Source organism: Myotis davidii, unplaced genomic scaffold (assembly GCF_000327345.1).
Source record: "Myotis davidii unplaced genomic scaffold, ASM32734v1 scaffold930, whole genome shotgun sequence".
NCBI classification, from domain to species: domain Eukaryota; kingdom Metazoa; phylum Chordata; class Mammalia; order Chiroptera; family Vespertilionidae; genus Myotis; species Myotis davidii.
The window spans coordinates 1342985-1352048 of record NW_006282518.1 but is presented as its reverse complement, the minus strand read 5'-3'; the positions used below and the strand labels follow the sequence as shown (position 1 = coordinate 1352048).

Below are 9064 nucleotides of genomic sequence, written 5' to 3'. Positions count from 1 at the left end.
AGAGCTAAAAGATTTCCAAAGCCCACAGAAGGTTCACCGATCTTAAAATGTCTTTGACACAACTCAACAGTCAGAGGTAGTCCCAGAAGCTCACGGCAGTGGGACTGAATGTGAGCCACCATTTTGCACTGCACGGCAGCACCATGCTTCTCACCGACCGGACCCTTAGGGTTCTGTCCTCGCCTGAAACACTTCCTTTCCCCAGTGGGAAGGCCCATAATGGAGCATTCAATACCCAGCTCAAATGCCACCCCAGCCCAGGCAGAGCTGATCCCTCATTTGCTTGTTCTGTTCCCACAGCGCAGCAGTCAGCTGTACAGTGAAGAACTTCCCCCTTTGCATTAGTGGCAGCATGCTAGTGCCCTCAAACTTGACCTGTATTTTTCACCAGCCAATACGCCTTCCTTAATGGGACTAAAACCCAGAGAGTTTGAGGGAGCAACCCAAGGTCAGGTGCTTGATAGTAAAATGAAGGCTTAGGGACCAGGACCATGATGCCCCAGTTCCCAGGCCAGGGCTCTTGTCTCTGTCCTTATGTCCCACTTCCATTACGGAATGTCCACTAGGGGCCACAGTACTTGTAAAGTACTGTGAGCTCTTGATATATGTCATTTCTAATCCTCCCAACCCAGAAAAGGTTTTTTTTTTTTTCCTGTTTAAAGACATAGAGACTAAGGCCAAGCGACCTGCTCAAGGCCAGAGGGCAGTCTGTGGCAGAGCAAGGCTTAGAATGTGGGTCAGTGTGACTCCAAAGTCAGGAGAATTTCTAATCTATCATGTTGCTGCTCCATACTGGAAATGAGAACAGGGGGCAAAAAGCACTGAATGGTTCATTTAAAACACACTCATCCTACATGCAGACAATTGTTGTTTTAAGGAAAGAGTAGAAGAAAAAGAGAGATTACATGTTGGCATGCAAAGGCAAAACAATATTTTTTTTTTCCTGTTCCTGGATCCCATTGCAGCTTCTTCAAAGCAAGTGAATTTATGCATGTTGACACAGCCCTTATTTTAAACTCTTCTTTGGCTCAGTTTTCAGCGTCTTCCTCTTGGCATCACCAGTTCCATGACTCCCCTCTTCCAGTCTCTGAGAATCTGCCTAAAATAATTATGCAGCAGTTACTGTTAAGATCCACACCACACATGATAATTCAGTCCTTCTCACTAACCCATAGTTCCTTCTGGTTTTAGAGTCAATTACCTGGCATGTCAGCATGTTAATCATAAGGGTCTTCAACTTTAAGGAGATATGAATATTGATATTTTAAACATATGTTCATTGGGGAGAACCTTTCTAGTTGCTAGATAGATGCTGCCCAATTTATGATTCATTTAATAAAGCCAATCAGATTTTCAAAAATATAATAAAAATATGTTCATTGCGTCAGGAAGTTTGTCCTTTAATAATCTTAAATCACATTTTTTTCTAAATTATTTACAAACATGTAGTTTTCTCATTTTTGCCTGAAATAGATAGTAGATACTAGTATATTTTAATCTGAGTATACCTATTGACATAAAAGCTCCATAAGTGAAAATGAATGTATGTTATTTTTTTAAAATATATATTTTTATTGATTTCAGAGAGGATGGGAGAGGGAGAGACAGAAACATCAATGATGAGAGAAAATCATTGATCGGCTGCCTCCTGCACCCCCCACACTGGGGATCAAGACTGCAACCTCCTGGTTCATAGGTCAATGCTCAATCACTGAGCCACATCGGCCATGCAAATGTATGTTATTTTAAACTTGCTTCCTTCAAAAACATCAGGTTATTGCACTTTGGCTGTTTGCAACTAATGAAAAATAATTTAGAAACTTCCCATTAACACGCTTGTGCAAAAAAGAAAAATGCACTGCAATGCAAGATGCCTGCCAAATGGGAAAAAATAAAGCTCAAGAAAGTTCCGTTGTTGTACAATTAGTAAGATCTCAAATTGGTCCAAACCGACATCATGTGCCCCCTACTATGATGTATTGAGAAGGACCCATCACTTCTGTAGTCTTCTTGCCAAAAATGCACAACCTGAACCTCATCCTGAAGAAACATCAGACAAACTCAAAATAAAGGACCTTCCACAAAATGAATGGCCTATATTCTTCAAAACAAACGTCAAGGTCAAGAAATACAAAGAAAAGCCGAGGAACCGTTTCAGATGAAAAGAAACTAAGGAGAGCCCCAGCCAGTTTGGCTCGGTGGATAGAGCCTTGGCCCATGGACTGAAGGGTCATGGGTTTGATTCCTGTCAAGGTCATGTACCTCGGTTGCAGGCTTGAGGCAGGAAATCAATGTTTCTCTCTCTCTCTCTCTCTCTGGCTCTCCCCTCCACTCTCTCTAAAAATCAATAGAAAAATAAAAATTATTTTTAAAAAAGAAACTAAGGAGATTTTACAAGTAAATCATAATGTGTGATCCTGGATTGGATCCTGGACCAGGAAAGAAAAATTGCCATAGGAATCATTATGGGGACAATCGACAACAGTGGAACAAGGACTCTGGATTAAACAATAACTTGTAGCAACGTTAAATTTTCTGACTTTGGTCAGTGGACTGTGATAATATAAGAGAATGTCCCTGTTCTTAAGAATTACACCCCAAAGCATTTGGGGTGAAGGGACATAATGTCTCCAACTAATCCATGCTTTGGGGAAAATTATATATGCATGGGTAAATTAAAGAAGAGAGAGTGACTAACAAGGCTACAGGACAAAATGTCAACAATAGTTGAATCTGGGTAAAGGGTGTACAAGTGTTCCTTGTACACTATTTGAAACTTTTATGTGTGTGCGTTTAAAATTAAAATTTAACAAGAGCAGTGAGCCTGGCCGGTGTGGCTCAGTGGTTGAGTGTCGACCTATGAACCAGGAGGTTATGGTTTGATTCCCAGTCGGGACACATGCCTGGGTTGTAGGCTCAATCCCCAGTGTGGGGCCTGCAGGAGGCAGCCGATCAATGATTCTTTCTCATCGTTGATGTTTCTAAGGCTCTCTCCCTCTTTCTTCCTCTCTGAAATAAATTTAAAAGGAGCAGTGAATGTATAGAAAACATAAGATGTTAAAAAGGAGGAAGAAAAGCCATGCTTCTGAGGTGTGTTTGACACAATGGAGTCTAAGACATGTTTAAATGTCTTGGTAACAGGCAAGCTTGACTTCAGGGAAACAGTCAGCCTTTGAAAGTGCAGAGTTGAGGAAAACAGGAAGGTTGCCTTTTTGATACTTTCAGCTCTTTGTTCACAGGCTTAATAAAAAACCCGGAGGTTAATGCCTTATCCAGCCCCATCACTCACTACCAGGCCTTCAGGTGGCAGCGCACCTTTCCTAACAACTTTGACACCCGAATGCAATGCCTGTCTCATCCTCAGTTTCAGTTTCTTTGTGGGAGATTTGGCCAACGCCCTATCTCAGTTCCTTAAACTATTTAGCTACAATAATTCTGGATGCTTGTGGCAGGCTGGGGGCAGGAGGCAGTTCATGTAAAAGTCATGGCCACTCAGAATATGTGTAGCGTGCCCATTCTTGGATCATATCAAAGTATACCCTTCACCCTTTAAACAGTCCTTCAGTCTGAGGACCACTCTATTTCTTCCTCACTTTATCACTCACCTCATTTCTGTCCTCTCCTCATAGTTGGTTATCACATCCTCAAGCCCTCAAGCCCTCAAACCCTCATCCTTTGTCCCTGTAAACTCCCAACCCTGGATCAATTCAGACTTCTGCCTCCTCACCAAATCTATCTTAAATACATTTGGTCATTTCCCGGAACCCCTATTCTATTACCTAAATTTGGGCCTTTATTCGTTCTGTCCTCCACAGTAATAACTGGCTCCCTGCAATTCATGCCCCACAGGCTTCAATAGTCATCTTTCCAGAATACAGTTCTAATGATATAACAACTCCCCTGCTACAGCTCTTCAGTGCCAATTGCCTCCAGAATGAAGTTCAAGTGCTATGTATGGCTTACACACTTCTCACAATCTGACCTGAGTCTTCTTTTTCTCCTGCAACTCTTATTCCTCCAAAGACACAGGTTCTAACCCTGCTAAGTTTCTGCAAGGCTCAGACACATCATGGTTTTCACTACCCAATGATGTTAAGAAAATTACCCAAAATTTGGAATTAAGGTTATTTATTAAATAATAAAAGGATTACTCCATGCTCTTTCTTTGTTGTGCTGGAATATTCTCAAATAAGTACTCCTATGAAACCTAATGCAGAGCAGTGCTGTCCAATAGAGCTACATATAGTAGCCACATTAAAAAATGAAATAAAAGCCCTGACCGGTTTGGCTCAGTGGATAGAGCCTTGGCCTGCTGAGAGTTCCAGGTTCCAGGTTCCAGTTCCTTGGACTGAAGAGTTCCAGGTTCGATTTTAGTCAAGGGCATATATTAGTACCTTGGTTGCGGGCACATCCCCAGTATGGGGTGTGCAGGAGGCAGCTGATCGATGTTTCTAATTCTCTATCCCTGTCCCTTCCTCTCTGTAAAAAATCAACAAAATATATTTTAAAAAGAAATAAAAACAAACTGGAGAAATTGAGGTTAATAATGTATATTATTTTACCCAATATATTCAGAATATTACCCTTTCAATATGTAAAAAAATTATTAATGAGATATTTTAGATTCTCTTTTTTATCCTAAGTCTTTGAAATCCAGTATGTATTTTTACCCTTATAGCATATCTTTGGATGTTATATTTTAATGAAAAGTATTTAATCTCTATTTAGATTTCATAAAATTTACAACTGAAAAAAGTAAGATTACATACCCAAGTTGTCTTAATATACCTAAAAGTTTCCCATAACTGAACTAAGTACCAAAAAATCATTTTCCTGTAATGTTTACATCCACATTGACAAAACTAACTTTAAAAGAATTGATTTTGAAGCAAAACATGTCAGTTTCAAAACCACATTTGTACAAGTTAAATTCACTCATTTATGTCAACTCAGTATTCTTTTTAAAAATAATATATTTTATTGATTTTTTACAGCGAGGAAGGGAAAGGGATAGAGAGTTAGAAACATCAATGAGAGAGGAACATTGATCAGCTGCCTCCTGCACACCCCCCACTGGTGATATTCCCGCAACCATTTGACTGGAATCGAACCTGGGACCCTTCGGTCCGCAGGCCGACGCTCTATCCACTGAGCCAAACCGGCAGGGCTCAAATCGGCCGACGTTTTTTAAAAATATATTTTATTGATTTTTTACAGAGAGGAAAGGAGAGAGATAGAGATAGGGAGTTAGAAACATTGATCAGCTGCCTCCTGCACACCCCCCACTGGGGAAGTGTGCGCAACCCAGGTACATGCCCTTGACCGGAATCGAACCTGGGACCTTTCAGTCCGCAGGCCGACGCTCTATCCACTGAGCCAAACCGGTTTCGGCTCAACTCAGTATTCTTAATGTTAAATTCAAAGAAGCATTGTGTTATTTGAAAAGCAATTCTAGATTCATCAATATAAACAGCATTCTTCAAAGTTTACTTACAATTTTTATAGCCAATATACCTAATGCTGTCTATTATAATTACAATCTTCTGCATATTGTTTCATGTTAGAAAATGTATAAAATCAATATATTTTTTAAAAATATATTTCTTTATTGATTTCAGAGAGGAAGGGAGAGGGAGAGAGAGATAGAAACATCAATGATGAGAGAGAATCATTGATCAGCTGCCTCCTGCACGCCCCCTACTGGGGATCGAGTCCACAACCAGGCATGTGCCCTTGGCTGGAATCGAACCTGGGGCACTTCAGTTCTCTATCCACTGAGCCAAACCGGCTAGGGCTAAAATCAATATTATTGATTTAAATCATGCAATGTTTCAATTTCAACATAAACTCTTATACCTGTCTAGCTAAATCATAAATATGCTTTTCCTTTCCATAGAGCTTCACATCTATCTTATTCATATGTAGTGTGCTATCCATAAGAAAACATGTAAATCACATTGCCAGTTTTTTAAATTAATGGATATTTGGCAAACACTCCTTTTGTTATTGTTAACAGCACAGTAAAACTGTAAAACTTTTTGTTTGGCAACAAACAAAAGATCATTACATTCAATGTCTACTTCTTTCAACAGTTCCATAAATTGGTGATGAGTCATAAAACTTGTACGTATATGAACATTTTTAACAATCGTTTCCATGATGCTTTTCAGAAAACTGAGCACAAATATTTTCAGTGTGTATCATAAGTAATATGAAGTCACCAGAAAAACATCAGTCTCTTGTTTTAAAATTTCAACAGATCCAAAATCTTGACCTAACAGCTGGAGCACCATCCATCATGATAATTTTTTTTTATATCCAACTAAGGTTCTTCTTTGACAGATGTAAAATATTTTAAAATATCTATGCTATTGCCCTAGCCAGGTTGGCTCAGTGGATAGAGCGTTGGCCTGCCGACTGAAGGGTCCCAGCTTCAATTCTGGTCAAGGGCATATGCCTGGGTTGTAGGCTCGATCCCCAGTAGGGGGCATGCAGGAAGCAGCCAATCAATGATTCTCTCATCATTGATGTTTCTATCTCTCCCTCTCTGAAATCAATAAAAAAATATATTTAAAAAAATATGTATGCTATTGTTTTGGGGGGCTATGAATTGGCATTTATTTGCAAGCATGACAGTCCTTTCAAACAAAATATACCCAAAATACTAACTAGACAGTGTCCTATATCACATGAATCATCCAAATTTAAGAAAAGTACTTGCAATTTTTCCAATTTTAAATCAGTTAATCTTAGGTACTGTTAGAAAGGTTTGGTATTCCACAGGCAATTATTTTGTGTTTTAATTGAAGATCATTCTCTTTTTTTGTAAAATATAGTTTTTAGTATTTTCCTTATAATTTTTAAGTAAAATTTCAATAAATGAAATAATTTCATTTACTATTGCCATCTAAAACTGGTTTTCTTTTATGTGCAGGAATTCAAGCCCTTTTTAAAAGATTTTAAAATTGATTTTTGGAGAGAGGAAGAGAGAAAAAGAGAGAGAGAGAGAGAGAGAGAGAGAGAGAGAGCGCAAAACATGGCTATGCTGCATATCTTCCACTGGGCTGACAGGTGGGGGCGGGGCAGCGTTTTGGTGCACAGAAAACACCCAACCAACTGAGCCACACAGGCTAGGGTGCAAGCCATTTTAAAGCTGGCCAAAGTTCCAAGTTCAGAATTTGTTACCATTTTTTTAAAACAATTTTCATTGGGCAAGCCGGCCAGGGCCTGTGAATAATATTTTGATGTGTCTAAATTGTGAATAAACTGACAAGGCCCCTTTCTTTCCAATCTAGGCCTGGCATAAAGGCTCCCTCAAAGAAGGGTGGTGAGAAAGAAGTGGGCCATTCTGCCATCAATGAGGCAGTGACCAGATCATACATCATGAACATTCACAGGCGCATCCATAGAGTGAGTTTCCAGAAGCGGCCCCTTGAGCACTCAAAAAGATCTGGACATTTGCCATAGAGAAGATGGGAACTCTAGATGTGGGCATTGATACCAAGCTCAACAAAGCTGTGTGGGCCAAAGGAATAAGGGATGTCACATACCACATCCAGGTGCAGTTGTCCAGAAAATGTAATGAGGATGAAGGTTCACCAAATAAGCTCTATGTGTTGGTCACCTACATACCTGTCACCACTTTCAAAAATCTACTAACGGTTGGTGTGGATGAGAACTGTTGATTGTCAAATAAAGTCATTAAAACTGCAAAAAGCACAGACAATGCCTTATAAATAGGACAACGAGGACAATAAACCCAGCGCATATTTATTTCTATCTGTGCCTGCCACCCACCCTGAGTTTTAGAATTCATTGTTTATCCTTCTCTTTCCCCTCTAGCCTGTGAGCCCTTGAAGCTGGAGATGTTTTATTAACATCTGTGGTTCACTGCCTAGGTCAGTGATGACGAACCTTTTGAGCTCGGCGTGTCAGCATTTTGAAAAAACCTAACTTAACTCTGGTGCTGTGTCACATATAGAAATTTTTTTTTTATCTTTGCAACGATAGTAAAACAAAGATTTATATTTTTGATATTTATTTTATATATTTAAATGCCATTTAACAAAGAAAAATCAACCAAAAAAATGAGTTCGCGTGTCACCTCTGACACGCGTGTCATGGGTTCGCCATAACTGGCCTAAGATAAGACCTGTCTTATGCCAGGAAGAATGGGCATGCTATAACTATGTGAGGATTGAATGAAAGAATGGGAATCCCATGTATTCTTTTTTTTCCATGCATGTACACACTTAGGCCCCTACAATGTGGCATTCATCCTAGAACAGTGGTCGGTAAACCGTGGCTCGAGAGCCACATGCGGCTCTTTGGCCCCTTGAATGTGGCTCTTCCACAAAATACCACGTGTGGGCGCGCACGTACAGTGCGATTGAAACTTCGTGGCCCATGCGCAGAAGTCGGTTTTCGGCCTGGGTGAGTCTATTTTGAAGAAGTGGCGTTAGAAGAAGTGGGGGTACGTTCGCTGAGGTTGACCCCTCAGATTGAGGACGTTTTTGGCAAAGGCCAGCTTAGGAGTACCCTAATTAAGTTAATAACAACGTACCTACCTATATAGTTTAAAAAATTTGGCTTTCAAAAGAAATTTCAATCATTGTACTGTTGATATTTGGCTCTGTTGACTAATGAGTTTGCCGACCACTGCCCTAGAACATCTATAAGTCTGGGATATAAGAGGACCATGATTTAATTGAATATGATGAAAGCAGAATTTAAAAGACATGAAACCAAGAAGACAACATAGACCTGACTAGTTTTATATAATGGGACATTCATCCTAGCTACGGAACAATCGCATTACTGTGAAATTGAGAAGCAGTGTCCTTGATAGACTTCTTTCTCAGTGGGCACCGGATCCTAACTTCATCCACAAAGCTTAAAATAAAAAGACTGCTCTTTGCTTTTTTCTTTTTCCAAATCTCACAATTTGAAGATCAGAATCACAAGTTAGCAAACCTACAGAGTTCGCAGCATTCTGTTTTAAGCAAAGATGCTGTGAAACTACAAATAGAATCAAGTGTTTTCATCACAGCTGGATTTCCAGCTT

At 39.7% G+C, this 9064-nt stretch overlaps 1 pseudogene; it reads left to right on the top strand.

The window, feature by feature from the left end:
* The window catches only part of LOC107182027, a 29007-nt pseudogene extending 21283 nt beyond the window's left edge, over window positions 1-7724 (top strand).
* Window positions 7725-9064: the final 1340 nt, after the last annotated feature.